Here is a 17,216-nt window from a genome sequence, read left to right on the forward strand (position 1 = left end):
TATTTTAATCTGTTTACCAGTGTACACAGAATCTAGCACGACACTAATGCTAATAAGCCAGGATACTTTTCCTGAACTGCAATTGGATTTGAACATGACCTTCATTTTATGACCTTTAACATACTTAGATATAGATCAAACAGCTATCATTATGTCTGTAGAATTTGGTGACAATCTCTGTTATTCATTATATATTCACTTATCGATTCACTTTCTAAACTCAAATAAAAGGTAATCAGTTAAATATTGCTAGTGATGGCTACTTCCTGGGTGTGCATTTGTATTCATTTCCATTTTATTATTGTCACTGGGAGAGGGCATAAATCAGACAGCAGTCTATTATTGAAGCCGTTTGATAAACAGTTGGAGCCAGATTGTGTTTGCCCCTTGCACAGAGGAGAACTGAGGATAAGGGCACAAAGAAGCACTCCTTCTTGCTTCTTCTGGGCCAGGAATAATGCAGCCTTTGCACTCTCCTGAGACTGGACTACTTCCTCTTGGCTCCCCCTGGGATACTAGTTATCCAAAAGGAGGCAGAAAGGGGGAAGGGGGAAGTGGGCCCATGGACTCAACCCTCATCAGAAGATCTTACCAGTAACACAGGGAGAGCATGCAGCACCTTCTTAAGGGTTGGTGCAGTGGGCATGCTCCTCCTCACTGCTTTGAATCACGGAGTGGCACATTCTGGCTTGAAGCTCGCCCTGGTAAGGTGCAGCTGGGTATTGTCCCCCAAGCAACTAGAACCTATCAGGCAAAATCTGGTCCCTTGATTCTGTACATTAATTGTAGGGTTAATATAAAAACATTATTTCATATGTAGTCACAAAACAGCCTTACTGATCATATGTTTTGGCATATACAGTTATGGACCAGGACACCATTGTGCTAAGTGCTGTACAAACACAGAACAGAAAGAGCACCTGCCCCAAAGAGTTTACAATCTAGGAATAAGGTAAGAAATGACAGTGGAAAGGGTACAAAGTGATGTGGTGTCCACTGATCACTCAGAATCAGGGAGTCTGACAGAGATCTGCTGCATTTAATGTCTGAGTTCAAACTGATCAGCATTATGTTATGCAGCATATTACGCAACAATCCATTTCCACTGGCTCATGCCAGAGCCTCTGAAGGGTGCATTTCTCCACATCATCTTCTCCAGCCAAACACAACAATTAAGAATCAATATTAACATAACACAAAATGTTAAATACTTATAACCAACCTGCTAACTAACTAACTAGCAATATTCAATTAGTCTCTGAGGTGCCTTGCCTCATTGTTTTATACACCTACAAGGCACTCCGGAGATATCAGCACCACTGTTCTCAGTAAGTCCATTACTTCTGGTTGTTCCTTATCCAGAGGCTCAGCTGTCTCACCCCTGTCTACGACCTTGTTGGGAAAGATGGCCAGTTCAGGGACGCTTATCTCTAGGGTCCTACCAAATTTGCGGCCATGAAAAAAGGTGTCACAGGCTGTGAAAACTGGTCATTTGTTTGCTTTTACCCTATACAATACAGATTTCACAGGGGAGATCAGCATTTCTTAAACTCAGGGTCCTGATCCAAAAGGGAGTTGGGGGGGGTGTCCCAGTGTTATTTTAGTGGGGTGTGTAGCCTGGGTGGCTGGAGAGCGGCAGCTGCTGACTGAGGGCCCAGCTCTGCAGGCAGCAGTGCAGAAGTAAGTGTAGCAATACCATCCATGCCATCTTTACTTCTGCACTGCTGCTGGCGGTGGCTCTGCCTTTAGAGCTGGGCTCCCGGAGAGCAGCCACCTCTCTCTAGCTGCCCAGCTCTGAAGGCAGGACCACTGCTAGCAGCTGTGTAGAAGTAAGGGTAGCAGCACTGCCACCTCCCCCCTACAATAACCTTGCGACCACCCCTACCCGAAACAAGTTCTTTTTGGGTCAGGACCCCTACAATTACAACACTCATGAAATTTCAGATTTAAATAGCTGAAATAATTAAATTTACTATTTTAAAAATCCTATGACCAAAATTGATCAAAATGGACCAAGAATTTGGCAGGGCCCTACTTATCTCCCTCCCTTCCGGAATCTGGAGAAGCTGTTGAATATGCACAAACACATGCACTGTTTTCTAATGACTTCAGCCAGAATCCTGCTGATATATTAAGCTTCTTCTTTCCTGCCACTTATCTAATCAGGGGCTACTTTTATAGCCGCCTTCTTCTAAAACTCAAGATTATAAACCTGGGTGTTGTGCAAATTGGTCTTTTTAAGGTTCACTGATATCCAGTCCATGTATTGAGTTTTTGGTCTTCCCCTTGGTCATCTTCCATTCATGATCATTGCAAGGGCCATCCAACCAATCTAACTGTTGGGTCTCCTCTGGACATGTCCATACTAACATAGCTTAGCCTTCAACTTGTCTTCAACTAGGGCACCCAGCATTAGGCCTCTCACAACCTCATTTAATTTCCTCTCATGGAGTGTCCAACCATTTGCCCATCTCAAAATCTTCATTTTCTTGGCGGAGAGCATGTTGATTTATTTTCTTATGGCGTGCCATGTCTCTGTTCTGTATATTAGGATGGGTCAAAGTACAGTTTTATGTACTCCACCTTTTAACTTTATTAGCATCTTTTAATCACAGAGAAATGGGGTCATCTGCACTAAGTACCTTTGGTACAATGACAGGAATCGCTCAGGAGAACACTATTGTCAGCAACCATTAATTGAAGGTACTTAAATTCTTTCACTCTAAGCTCTCTTTCTGTATTATCCTTTATGGTGGATCCTCCTCCCTCAGTTATCATAGCCTCAGTCTTATCAACATTCACTCTAAGTTCCACCTGCTCAACACTGTGTTGTCACTGTTCAAAGTTGGTTTGCAGAGTCTCACAATGTTCCATCCATATAACTATATCATGAACAGCATATTCCAAGGCAGCTCCTTTCATATATTCTTACTTATCAAGAAAACTGCAAAACAAAAAAGGGCTGAACGTTGAGCCTTCATATAAGCCAATGTTTACTGGAAATTCTCTGTGTAGCCCTATTTGGTTTTGGCTACAGTAGTCACTCCAACATACATATCCTGGATAAGACAGACATATCCTTCCAACACACCTTTCCATCGCAAGCTCCACCAAACTCATTCTCTTGGCACATGACTGTAAGCCTTCTCCCTCCAAGTCCACAAAAAAATCATGCCCTGTTGCCAGCTCTTTTCTCTGAACTTCTTCATGGGGAATTGTACAGCAAATATGGTATCAATTGTACTTCTTCCAGGCATCAATCTGTACTGACCCTTCCAAATTTCACCTCTTCCATGCAGATGCTTTTCAATAATCTTACACACATTCACAGAATGTGACATCACTTTAATTGGCTGATAATTGCAATCAATGGGATATCTCCTTTATGTTTAAAGATGAACACCACAAAGCTTTTATGCTATTCATCTCATATTTTCTCTTTCTTAACAACATAGTTTAACAGACTTTTAAAATGTTCAAAGGTTTCCCTTCCTAATGACTTCAGCCCATGCCCCAGTACTTCATCTGGCCCTGCGCTTTCTCTTTTTTCATTTTCCTTAAGTGCCTGTACAATGTCTTCCTCTTGCATGCTATGTTCTTAGTTGCTCCCTTGGATTTTCCTCATTCATCACTCTTTCAAAATAATCACTCCAGACTTTATTGATTGATTCACTATTTGTTTGTAATATGTTCATTTCTAACATAAACTAACTTGTTTGCATCTCTCGTTGTTTTCTCTCTTTCCTAGGTGAGTTTGTAGATGATCTTTTCTCCCTCATATCCTCCCAGTTGGTTACATAGCTGTTCATTCAAAGGCCAAAATTTTTAGCTATCGCAACACTTCTTTTTTGCCTCCATAAATGCCATTTATAATCTTACATGCTACTGGCCTGCCATTTTTTTAAAAAAGTTATCTATCTCTTCTCAAAAGATTCTTTAACTTCAGGATTCTACCACCAAGTCTCCCTTCTTATTCTTTTTGGCACTGGTTTAATCACTCTTAGGATTGCATGTGCCATTTCCAGCAATGTTAATTTTAGTTTATGCCAGTTAACCTCCACACATCACCTCCTGCGTTTAGGAAGGCAGTCTGTGCATTACTTCTTGTTTAAAGATTTTTTCATTTCAATCTTTATGTTTCTACCACTTAGGCCTTTCCGATGGCAAGGGTTCAGATGTTTCTGAGTTCTCTGCATTTTGAAGTCCACAATAAGTCTGTGCTGGTTCATGTTGCACTTACCAGGTATTATCTTTCAACTGATTATTCGTGATCTATTACTTTTTGTTAAAAAGAAGTCAATCTGGGACTTGTGGCCTCCACTGGCATAAGTTATGAGAAGGCTTTACCTCTTTTGAAAGTGTGCATTTGTAATGACCAAGTCTAGTGCCAGACAACTCTGTAGGAATGTTTACCCTTCTGAGTTTCTGGTTCCAATGTTGTATCCTCCATGGAATGTTTCATATCCAGCTTTTGCAATTGCAACATGTGCATTTAGATCTGCTCTGATAATTAACTTCTCATTGGAGGGTATGTTTCCAATAAGGCATGGGAAAACTCCTCTTTTACCTTTTGATCCTCTCGTAGCTGTGATGCATATCCACTTACTGCATGGATAATTATCTATTCCCAACACAGTTTAACTCTCATCAGTTGGTCTGATCTTGTGATAACCTCAAACACATGCCACTCCACAGTTTCATTCAGAATAACTCCAACACCACTTCCTGAATAGTAGATTTTGTAACCCTCTACCAGTATCTTAGATTTACAACCTTTTCATTTAGTCTTCTGTACACATACCATATTTACTCTTCTCTTTATGCCCTCAGATCGCTCCAAGCTTCTTCCAGTCAGCATTACTACATTACAACTTGCACATCACAGCTTATTCCACTTAATCACTCGCTTCTTACTTTAGCAGCCTGTGCCCAGTTACAACAGTTAGGCAAGGCTGTTGTATATTGCTTGCAGGGAATGTCTTAGCCCTCTGAGGTACAATGACATGGATATCAGTTCACAAGTATAGTGACTGAACAAGCTTCACAAGTTGGCTGTCCAAGTCTGATACCCTTGATTTAAAATCAGAGTTTGCCTTCTTCTACATGAGTTGCCTACCAAGACTTCGAAACCTTACTTGCCCCGGAAAGATTTACTTTAATGGCTTTGACATCCATTTTCATAGGGTCTATGTGGCATTTTATACAGGTAGCTGCACCACTACCTACCCCATCATGCCAACTGAGAGATGCCACCAGTTGGTCTGTGATCGGTTATTGGATATTAATAGCTGTCCTGCATCTGTCTGAAGGGAGCTGTTCACTCCTTCATGGGAGGATGAATCAAAACATACAAAAACATTTGGCACCAGCTATCTCTCCAAAACATTCTCCCCTTGTAGGTAATGAAAAAATGTTTCCTTACATATTAAATTATTTTGGATCTATACATAAGGAGAACATATTTTTTCCCTCTACAATGACCAACAAGTATACCATTCTGTTGGTTTTTCTACCCTCTCTATGATTCTCAGAGCAATGAGCTGAACCAGCTCCTCTTTTAGCCTCTGCCTTAGGGCAAAGGGAACTTTCCCTTTCTTAGAGATGTGAATTGTGGGGTACTTGGGCTCTTTCAGCTCTATTCTATGTTGAGAGCTCAAACACTTCCTCAGTTGTTTTGGTCCCCTGTCTTCCAATGAGTGCACCTTCTTGATGAGACCAAGGGCTTGATATGTTTTTAATCCAATAGTGGATTCTCTTTCTGGTGGTAATACTACAAATTGTATCTTTTCCAATATGTTATTTACCCATAAATACACGACAGACAGCCCTGAGTTCTACCCATTTACCTTCCACTATGTCTCTTCTTCCAGTGATAATACCACTGTTTCTGACATCTATGTCCAACTTAAAATTTGCTTTTGGATTGGTAGTCCAATCATCTTGTCCTATGAAGAATTCCTCCATTTGTCCATTTCCTCAGCATTTGTCCATGCTGTGCACAGTCTGTTGGTGCATGCAAACTGTTACAAAGTGATGTATCCATTGTAGTTCCTGAATCTTTTCCTCATATGCTAAGCATTTTCTTGGCTTGTGCTGTTTGCTGCATCATGTGCAACTCCATGTGCTGTTTTTGGTGGACTCCAACTTTGAGCTTTGCATGCTTTTCTACTTCAGGTCTCTCTTCTTGTATGGTTTTGGATTACCTGTTGTCTCTACATTGCCGGGGCACTATCCACCCTCCACAAACTTCAGTCTGGACTAGGTGACTTCTTTTGCTTGGCAAATTGTAATTGCTTTGTCAGTGGTTAGTTCTGAGTCTTCCAATAGTTTCTCTGAGTTGTCTGTCTCAGATCCCCATCACAATCTGGTCTCCTATCAGGGATTGTGTTAATTCCCCCCCAATTGCAAGATTGTATCTTAGACTTGGATCAGTCACAAAATCTTTTATAGGTTTACATTCTTTTTGTACTCAGTTTTAAAAAAAACCTCATGTTTCATTTTTATGTTGAGATCAGTACTCCTTAAATTTCTATAATAAAATTTCATAGTTAGTCTCTTCTGCCTGAGTTAAATGAAAACTATTAAACACATTAAGTGCTTCAGAACCTGTCAGAAACAAGATTACCTTTAGATTGTTTTCTTTTCTAATGGCATCCATTGCTTGCAGATAAAGAGTGAAGCATGGTTCAAACCTTCTCCAACTGTCTTCCATATTTTCAGAGAGTTTTAGCTCGGGGGGGGGGGGCTTTTAAATTGGTCCATTCATTCTACTTAGGGTATTTTCTTTATTCATTTTATTCCTGGTACTATGTGGCATTCAGTAAACATTCAGAGCCAGAGAGTCTGACAAACGCAGCTTAATTCAGTGTCTGAGTTCTAACTGATCAGCATTGCATAACATGAGTTTCTGCATAACAAAAAAAAAAAAAAAAGTTACTCACCTTCTCATAACTGTTGTTCTTTAAGATGTGTTATTCATGTCCATTCCAACCAGGTGTGTGCGCGCTGTGTGCACGCCAGCTGGAAGATTTTTCCCTTAGCAGCATCCACAGGGTCGACCTGGGCGCCCTCTGGAGTTGCGCCTTCATGGTGCCCAACATAGCACCCTGCCGACCCCTCACCTCCTCAGTTCCTTCTTGCCAGCTACTCCAACAGAGGGGTAGGAGGATGGGTATTGGAATAGACATGAACAACACATCTTGAAGAACAACAGTTACAAGAAGGTGAGTATCTGTTTTTTCTTCTTCAAGTGCTTGTTCATGTCCATTCCAACCAGGTGACTCACAAACCAAAGTTCAGGAGGTGAGATTGGAGTCATCCACTGATTGGAGCACGGCTCGTCCAAAGGCCACATTGGCTCTGGCCTGTTGTGTGATCGTGTAGTGCATCATAAACGTGTGTATCGAGGACCACGTTGCCACTCTGCAGATTTCCTGGGTGGGAACCTGCACCAGGAATGCAGCTGAGAAGGCCTGAGGCCTGGTGGAGTGAGTGGTGATCTATAGAGCGGGCACCTTCGCCAGGCTGTAACACTCCTGAACGCATGATGTGATCCACGATGAGATGTGCTTGGATGAAACAGGGAGGCCCTTCATTCTGTCCGCCACTGCTATAAATAACTGGATGGACTTCTGGAATGGCTTAGTTCTCTGTATACTGCAGACATCCAGAGTGAAGGCTTTTCTCCCTGTCGCAGGAATATGGCTTGGGATAAAACACTGGGAGGAAGATGTCCTGACCCATGTGAAAATGGGAGACAACTTTAGGGAGAAAAGCCAGGTGAGACCTGAGTTGAACCTTGTCCTTATGAAATACTGTGTAAGGGGGCTCAGATGTAAGGGCCCTGAGCTCTGACACTCTCCTAGCTGAGGTTATCGTCACCAGGACGCCACCTTGTAAGAGAGAGAAAGAGCACTGAGCACATCACCAGCGGCTCAAATGGAGGTCCCATAAGCCTGGTGAGGACCAGATTAAGGTCCCAAGGCGGGACAGGCTGATGTGTTTGCGGGTAGAGCCTGTTGAGGCCTTTGAGAAAATGGCTGACCATAGGGTTCACGAAGACCAAGAAGCCGTCTGCGCCGGGATGGAAGGCGGAGATGGCGGTCAAGTGGATCCTTATCGATGACAAGGACAGGTCCTGTTGTTTAAGATGGAGGAGGCAGTCCAGTATGAATGGGATTGAGGAGAGCATTGGCAACTGATGGTGCTGCTCTGATCAGAGAGAGCATCTCTTCCACTTGGCAAGGTACGTTGCCCTTGTCAAGGGCTTCCTACTGCCAAGGAGAACTTGTTTGACTTGATCAGAACAGGACAGTTCCATAGCATTTAGCCATGCAGCATCCAGGCTGTGAGGTGGAGTGACTCTAAGTTCAGGTGCCGGAGGCAGCCATGGTCCTGCGTGATTAGGGCTGGGAGGAGCTGTAAGGTGAGAAGGGTTGCCACAGACATTTCCAAGAACTATATGAACCAGTGCTCATGTGGCCATGCCAGAGCTATCAATATGACCTGGTCTTGGTCCCTGTGGACCTTGGGGAACACCTTGTGGACCAGTGGTATCTGTGGGAACGCGTAAAGCAGATGGTCCCCCCAGAGAAGGAAGGCATCCACGATGGAACCCTGGCTGTGATTCATGAAGGAGCAAAATAGTTGACACTTCCTGTTGCTGCATGTGGCGAACAGGTCTACCTGGGGAGAGCCCCAGAGATGGAAAATTGAGCTCACTACATCCAGCCGGAGGGACCATTCGTGGCCCTGAAAAGACTGTCCGCCAGCTTGTTTTGTACCCCGGGGAGGTATGAAGCCTGCATGTGTATTGAGTGCTCTACACAGAAGTCCCACAGCATGAGGGCTCCCCGTCACAGGGGAGAGGAGCGTGCACCCCATTTGTTGATATAAAACATCACCATGGTGTGTCCATGAGTACTGATATGCATCTGCTTGATATGTGGGCTCTGAAAACCTGGCATGTCAGATGCACTGCTCTAAGCTCTCTGACACTGATATACTGAGTGAGGTCCACCTGAGACCAGAGGCATTGAGGTCTCCCAAATGAGCCTCCCAGCCAGATCCTAGGCATCTATCATTAATTAAAGGGATGGCTGGGGGTTGGTGAAAGGTACTCCTGCACCAGCCACCACAGGAGGGAGTCTAGTACAGAGCAGGGCAGGGTTACAGTGCTATCCAGAGCATCTCAAGCTGGTCGATAAACTGACGCCAGCCATGACTGCAATGGGCAATGTCTGAGTCCGGCATGCTGCACTACGTAGGTGCATGCAGACATATGCCCCAGCAGTTTCAGGCAGATTCTTTCTGTGGTCGTGGGGAACTGTCTGGGGCCCCGTATCATGTCCCCTAGAGACTGAAATCTGGTGTCCAGGAGGTACGCCCTGGCTTGAGTCAAATCCAGCATTGCGCCTATAAACTCTATCCTCTGCACTGGGGACAGAGTGAATTTTGCCTCGTTGAGGAGGAGACCTAGTTCGAGGAAGGTCCTTCTTATGAAGCTGACCTGATCCTCCACTTGGGACCTGGAGTGGTCTTTGATCAGCCAGTGGTTGAGGTAAGGGAAAACCTGAATCTGGAGCTTGCGCAGGAACTCCACGAAGACTGCCATGCATTTGGTGAAAACTCAAGGTGCTGCTGACAGGCCAAAAGGAAGGATGGCAAACTGATAGTGGCTGCTGCTCACCACAAATCTGGGGTAACATCTGTGAGGTGGAACTATTGCTATGTGGAAATATGTGTCCTTCAAGTCAAGGGCAACACAGCAGTCTCCTGGATCCAATGACAGGATAATGGAGGTCAGCGAGACCATATGGAACTTGAGTTTCTTTACAACTTGTTGAGCTGCTGCAGGTCCAGGCTGGGTCTGAGACCCCCCTTGGCTTTCGGTGTTAGGAAATACCAGGAGTAGAAGCTCTCACCCCTTTGCTCCTGAGGAACCATGTCCACTGCCCCCACCGAGAGGTGGGATTGCAGTTCCTGAATTAGAAGTTGCTCGTGAGAGGGGTCTCTGAAGGACGGGGAAGAGGGGTAGAGGGGCAGGAGGGCACAGAATTGGATGGAATATCCCCTCTCTATCATGCTGAGCACCCAACAGTCTGATATGGGACCAAGCACGGTAGAAAGGTGATAGACTGGACGAGATGCCCCAATCAGCCTCAGCTGGCCCTATATAAGAGGCTGGGAGCCAAGAGCTCAACAGTCTCTCTCTGCGTTCAGAGAGAGAAGAGCCTGGCTGCAGGGAGGCTAACCAGGTATCTGGAGCGGAGCTGAGCTGGGAAAAGGTCAAGGGAACCAGAGAATTCTGGCCTAGGAAAGCCGCAGACTGCAGGCCTGGTAAGGCCTATTAGGTACTGGGTTGCAGGGGCAGCCCACAGGCAGCAGGTCCAAACTCCTTTGCCTGTGATGAGTGGCTTGTACTGCAGTTTGCCCCAGTGAACAGGGGCTAAATGGACACTGGGCAGTAGCCAAGACTGAGGTGCAGTGGGGATAGTGGGTGGGGGATTCTCTGGGAGGGGGAGACCCAGAACTGTGGGGGTACTACCAGGGGGCTGGTGAGCTAATTCCCACAAATGACCAGCACAAGGCGCTGCAGGGGTGAGTCCGCACGCTTACAATCAGGGTTGGAAGGGACCTCAGAAGGTCATCTAGTCCCACCCCCTCCTCAAAGCAGGACCAATTCCCAACTCACTCATCCCAGCCAGGGCTTGGTCAAGCCTGACCTTAAAAACCTCTAAGGAAGGAGACTCCACCACCTCCCTAGGTAATCCATTCCAGTGCTTCACCACCCTCCTAGTGAAAAAGTTTTTCCTAATATCCAATGTAAACCTCTCCCACTGCAACTTGAGACCATTACTCCTTGTTCTGTCATCTGATACCATTGAGAACAGCCTAGATCAGGGGTAGGCAACCTATGGCATGTGTGCCAAAGGCGGCGCTGCAAGCTAATTTTCAGTGGCACTCACACTGCCTGGGTCCTGGCCACCAGTCCAGGGGACTCTGCATTTTAATTCTAAATGAAGCCTCTTAAACATTTTAGAAACCTTATTTACTTTACATAGTTTAGTTATATATGCTAGACTTATAGAAAGAGACCTTCTAAAAACATTAAAATGTATTACTGGCATGCAAAACCTTAAATTAGAGTGAATAAATGAAGATTCGACACACCACTTCTGAAAGGTTGCCGACCCCTGGTCTAGATCCATCCTCTTTGGAACTCCCTTTCAGGTAGTTGAAAGCAGCTATCAACTCACCCCCTCATTCTTCTCTTCTGTAGACTTAACAATCCCAGTTCCCTCAGCCTCTCCTCATAAATCATGTGCCTCAGCCCCCTAATCATGTTTTTGCCCTCCCCTAGACTTTTTCCAATTTCTCCACATCCTTCCTGTAGTGTGGGGCCCAAAACTGGGCACAGTATTCCAGATGAGGCCTCACCAATATAGAATAGAGGGGAATGATCACGTGCCTCGATCTGCTGGCAATGCCCCTACTTATACAGCCCCAAATGCCATTAGCCTTCTTGGCAACAAGAACACACTGTCGACTCATATCCAGCTTCTCGTCCACTGTAACCCCTAGGTCCTTTTCTGCAGAACTGCTGCCTAGCCATTCAGTCCCTAGTTTGCAGCAGTGCACGGGATTCTTCCATCCTAAGTGCAGGACTTGGCACTTGTCCTTGCTGAACCTCATCAGATTTCTTTTGGCCCAACTGTCTAATTTATCTAAGTCTCTCTATATCCTATCCCTACCCTCCAGCATATCTACCACTCCTCCCAGTTTAGTGTCATCTGCAAACTTGCTTAGGGTACAGTCCACGCCATTCTCTAGATCATTAAGATATTGAACAAAACTGGCCCCAGGTATGACCCTTGTGGCACTCCGCTTGATACCAGCTGCCAACTAGACACGGAGCCATTGATCACTACCCGTTGAGCCCGACGATCTAGCCAGATTTCTATCCACCTTATAGTACATTCATCCAGCCCATACTTCTTTAACTTGCTGGCAAGAATACTGTGGGATGATTATAATAGTTGCTATAATCTGCAAACTCCATATATCCTTTAGGGCGGAGATCTCTTGCTTATCCTTATAAATCTTCACCCTTCAGAGTTCAAGCAGCATAGGGATACAATTTCTCCTTAATAGAGATTTTTATTTCCTACCCTGTGTTGAAATTGACGGGATGTGCATTTATGCTTATCCCCTTTTCATGGGTGCGGGGGGAGCAATCAATAAAGTCTTTTGTTTACAGTGGCTTGTGTGATGTTTGCAGATATTCTTTTGTTAGTGAGGAGATAACACATCTTAAGGTAAACTAGTATTTCACATGTGGTAATGCTTCTCCCCTGATCGTGGGGATTTACAATTTTAGCAAACATTTTTATAGTATAAACATTTAAACGTTACCCTGTAACATGGAATATAGAAAATATTATAAGTAGCATTAATACATGCAGCATCCTACATAAAGCATTCCATAAAGTCTAAACACTGAACACATTCTTATAACTCTGTTATCTGTTTTAACAATACTAACACACAAGTAAGACTAGTTTCCAGCTATGCACCTATCAGTGTTCGGTGAGGCCTGAGGCCTTGATATGAACTGACATGGCTTCTGCTTCACACCCCCAACTTGAATACTGCGTGAAGTTCTGGTCACTCCATCTCAGAAAAAAAAATACATTAAAATTGGAAAAGGGATAGAGGAAGACAACAAAATAATGAACAACTTCCATATGAAGAGAGATTAAAAAGACTGGGCCTATTTAGCTTAGAAGAGAGACAACTAAAGGTGGATATGATAGCGGTGTATAAAATCATGAATGGTATGCAGAAAGTGAATAGCTAAGTGCTATTTACCCTTCACATAATACAAGAACTAGAGAATCACATGATGAAATCAATAGGCAGCAGGTTTAAAATAAACATAAGGAAGTACTTTTCATAGAAGTGGATCGCTTTGTCATGGGATGTTGCTGAGGCTCAAAGTATAACAGGGTTCAAAAAAGATTTAGGTAAGTTTATGGGGATAGGTCCATCAATGGCTATTAGCCAAGACTGTTAGGGATGCAACCCCATGCTCCAGGTGTCCCTAAACTTCCAACTGCGAAAAGGGATGGATCACTTGAAATTGTTCTGTTTTGTTCATTCCTTCTGAAACATCTGGCACCAGCCATTGCTGGAACACAGGATACTGGGCTAGATGGACTGCTAGATGCCTGGTCATTAAATCCAGTCCCAGTGGCCATCTAGGCCACTCTACTTCTACAAGAGTAAAATCTAATTTTCTCTTAAGTACATCTACAGATGGTGCCTCAACACCTTCCTTAAGTAGATACGTTTATCGTGTGGCTGACCTTGCTGTAGGAACTTTTTCTCCTAATATCCAGCTTGAAGTTTTGTTTATCCAGGCTCATACCTCTAATTCATACATGGCTTCCTTTGGCTAGCCTGCATAATTCTTCCCTTTCTTTTAGCTTCCGTCACATCTTCTTTGAGGGTCCTTTTCTGTACAATCAACATATCTGGTTCCTTCAGTCTCGCATTCACGTCCTACAACCCTTTATTTTTGTAGCCTTTATTTTGACTCCAAGCAACCAATGCTTATTCTATATAATTTGTATGCAGTTATAATTTGTATGTAGTTATATAATGTATTCTTAGTAAGGCTGAGTAAAAGAGAAATTGTCACTTGATTGGTCTTACAAAAGTACAGATTCCATATAAAAAAACTAAAATGAGAATAGTAAGGTAACACATTTAAGCACTTAGCCCACGATGTTGACAGGATTGGCCTTGTCAGGAATCACTGTACAGCGGGGTCCTGAGTTCAGGGTTGGAGGCTGGTTGGAGTGAGCTTTCCATCATGAGCAGTCTTAATTTTCACTTGTGGTTCTTTTTAACTCTCTATTTTAGTTTGAGGCAAAATGTGCACTTCTGAGGCATGAGTGACTCTCTGAGGAAATGAATGCAGTGGGAATGGCCATCGCTGATAGGAAAGGCTTCTTCATAGGAGAGGCAACGTTTAAAACAGAGGGAGTTGGGCTAAATAGATAGCTAAGGGTTAATGTTTCTTTTACCTGTAAAGGGTTAACAAAGGGAACCAAACACCTGACAAGAGGACCAATCAGGAAACCGGATTTTTCAAAATGCAGGGAGGGGGAGCTGGGGATGAGATAAAGAGGAGACAAGGGGAGGAGGTTGTTTTCCCTTTGGTGTGAGACTCAGGGCTTCTGAGTCTTGGGGTCCCCGCTAAGAGTTAATGTTTCTCTTTACCTGTAAAGGTTAACAAAGGAACCAAACACCTGACAAGGACCATCAGGAAACCAGATTTTTCAAACTCAGGAGGGGAGCTGGGATAGAGCGCTTCCACATATCATAAAATCTAATGTAGCCGCCAGTGATGGTGTTCAGCTGCATTGCTTAGGTACAGTTCCACGGACAGCTCGTAGAGTCAATGATTAGCAACAAAACTGGCCAGGAACCCGGGCAAACCGATAGGGCACGGGTCTTGATACGCACGGGGAGCGCCACTTAGACACGGAGGCCCACATACTTACCGCGACGACATTCAGCCAGATTCATCACTGATATACAGTTTCAATCCAGACTCCAAAAATCGTGGTATTGATTATAAAATCTGGAATATAAAGACGGCAAAAACTAGAAATGTATACCCAGTGAGGCGAGAATTCGAGGACAGAAAGCTAAAGAAGAAGGTGATCGTACAACCCCTTCAGAGGTTCACAGGCGGGAGACAATTTCAAATTGTTCCTGTTTGAAACTTGGGACGGAGCATATGCGATGCCGCAAAGGGGCGGGGGGAGCAAGCAAAAAGTCGGTGGGACAGGCAGTGGGGGAGGTGGGCAGAGAGCTTGGGTAATGAGAGAGAGACAATCTGAAGTAAACTAGTAGTGCACAGGGTAATGCTGCTCCCCGGAAGTCGGGGCGAGACAATTTAGCAAAAAGTAGGGAAGCAAAATGGGGAAAACGGTGACTCACAATGCAGAAGAGAAAAGATTATAGGACAAACATCAGCACCTTTACATAACACTCCAAAAAGTCGAAAACACGAACACAAGCTTTGATAACTCGGTCGGGGGTAACATACTAACACAACAATAGACGAGGGTCCAGTGATGGCAACTGGACAGGTAGGCGGTAGGCCCGATGAGCCGGGGAAAACTGAACGGACTCAGCTTCGATACACCCCCACTTTGAAGACTGCGGGGAAGTGCGGGCACGCCCGCTCGATAAAAATAAAAACATGTAAAATTGAAAATAGAGAGAGGAAGACAACAAAACAGAACAACTCATACGAACCAGAGATAAAAATGAGGAGCGGACTAGTTAAAGGCGGAACAAAGAGGCAGCCAACGAAGGTGGAGAGATTAGCGGTGAGTAAAGCAGAAGGGGAAGCAAGAAGATGTATAGCTAATGGCATTTGACACACAATTCCATTAATACAGAAACAGAGAATTCAACATGGAGAAATCTAAGATGGCACGAGCAGGATTTAAAACTAACATAGGCAGTTACTTTTCATTTTAGAATGTGGATCGCTTTTTCATGAGATGTGCTGAGGCTACAAAATTATAACACAGGGTCAAAAAAGTATTAGGTTATAGTTTCATTAGGGCTAAGTCCATCAATGGCATATTGCCAAGACCTGTTAGGGATCAACCCCATTCTCCAGTGTGTCCCTAAATCTTCCAACTGCGGAAAAGGATGGATCGACTTGAACATGGTTCTGTTTTGTTCATTCCTTTCTGAAACTATCTGGCACCAGCCCATTGCTGGACACAGAGTACCTGGGCTCAGATGGACTGCTAGTATGCCTGGGTCATTAAATCCAGTCCCCGTGTGCCATCTAGGCCCACTATCTTTACAAGAGTAAATCCTAATTTCCTCTAATATCTACAAGGGACCTACAACCCTTGCCTTAAGTAATACGTTTCCGGTGGCTGACCTTGCGGTAGGAAGCTTTTTTACTCCTCGAATAATCCGCTTGAAGCATTTTGTTAATAATTCCAGGCTTCATACCTCTAATTCAGTACATGGCTCCTTGGGCGAGCCTGCATAATTCTCCCTTTCTTTACCTTCCGTCACCATCTTCTTGAGGTCCTTTTCTGTACAATCAACAATATCTGGTTCCTTCAGCCTCGCATTCACGTCCACAACCCTTTTATTTTTGTAGCCTTTATTTTGACTCCAGCACCAATGCTTATTCTAATAATTTGTATGCAGTTATAATTTGTATGTAGTTATATAATGTATTCTTAGTAAGGCTGAGTAAAGAGAAATGTCACTTGATTGGTCTCTACAAAAGTACAGATCCCATATAAAAAACTAAAATGAGAATAGTAAGTGTAACCATTAAACACTTAGCCCACGATGTTGCAGGATGGGCCTTGTTCAGGAATCACTGTAAGCGGGGTCCTGATTCAGGGTTGGAGGCTGTTGAGGTGAGCTTCCATCATTGAGCAGTCTTTGAATTTCCTTGTGGTCTTTTTTAACTCTCTTATTAGTTTTGAGGCAAAATGTGCACTTCTGAGGCATGAGTGACTCTCTGAGGAAATGATAGCAGTGGGAAGGCCATCGCTGATAGGTAAAGGCTTCTCATACGAGAGGCACGTTTAAAACAAGGGAGTTGGGCTAAATAGATCAGCTAGAGGTTAATGTTCTTTTACTGTAAAAGGGTTAACAAAGGGAACCAAAACACCTGACAAAGAGGACCATCAGGAAACCGGATTTTTCAAAATGCAGGGAGGGGGAGCTGGGATGAGATAAAGAGGAGACAAGGGGAGGAGGTGTTTCCCTTTGGTGAGACTCAGGTCTTCTGAGTCTTTTGGTGGTCCCCCCCGCGGGTTCCAAGAGAAAGGTTTGGGTAGACGAAGAGGGATCAGGCCCTGGAAATTTCGGCTGGTGGCAGCGAGATCAGATCTAAGTAGGAAAAGCTTAGAAGGTTTCATGCAAGCTTCCTCGTTATGAAACGCTAACGTTCAAATCTGAGTAGGAAAGCGGGCAAAGAGAGTGGGAATGGTTACACCCAGCCAAACCAGGCAATCTTCCAGACCCATTCCTGTTCCTGAGCGCGTCACACGGAGGAACCCGGCTGTGTTACCAGGACCCAGACCAGGGTAGTGGACCCAGATCCCATGCCAACAGCTGAACCAGCCACAGCACCTCCAGTCCCAGGACCGGAA

The 17,216-nt window shown here is 44.3% G+C and overlaps 1 long non-coding RNA gene across 3 annotated transcripts in view; it reads left to right on the top strand.

Moving 5' to 3' along the window:
• The first annotated feature begins 796 nt into the window (after window positions 1–796).
• LOC142046553 (uncharacterized) overlaps window positions 797–17,216 on the top strand; it is a 36,550-nt gene continuing 20,130 nt past the window's right edge. For all 3 annotated transcript variants that reach the window (XR_012655489.1, XR_012655487.1, XR_012655488.1), the window contains exon 1: window positions 797–952. This is a non-coding gene — a long non-coding RNA (uncharacterized LOC142046553). The remainder of the gene's footprint in view (window positions 953–17,216) is intronic.

This window comes from Chelonoidis abingdonii, chromosome 3, assembly GCF_003597395.2.
Source record: "Chelonoidis abingdonii isolate Lonesome George chromosome 3, CheloAbing_2.0, whole genome shotgun sequence".
NCBI lineage: Eukaryota > Metazoa > Chordata > Testudines > Testudinidae > Chelonoidis > Chelonoidis abingdonii.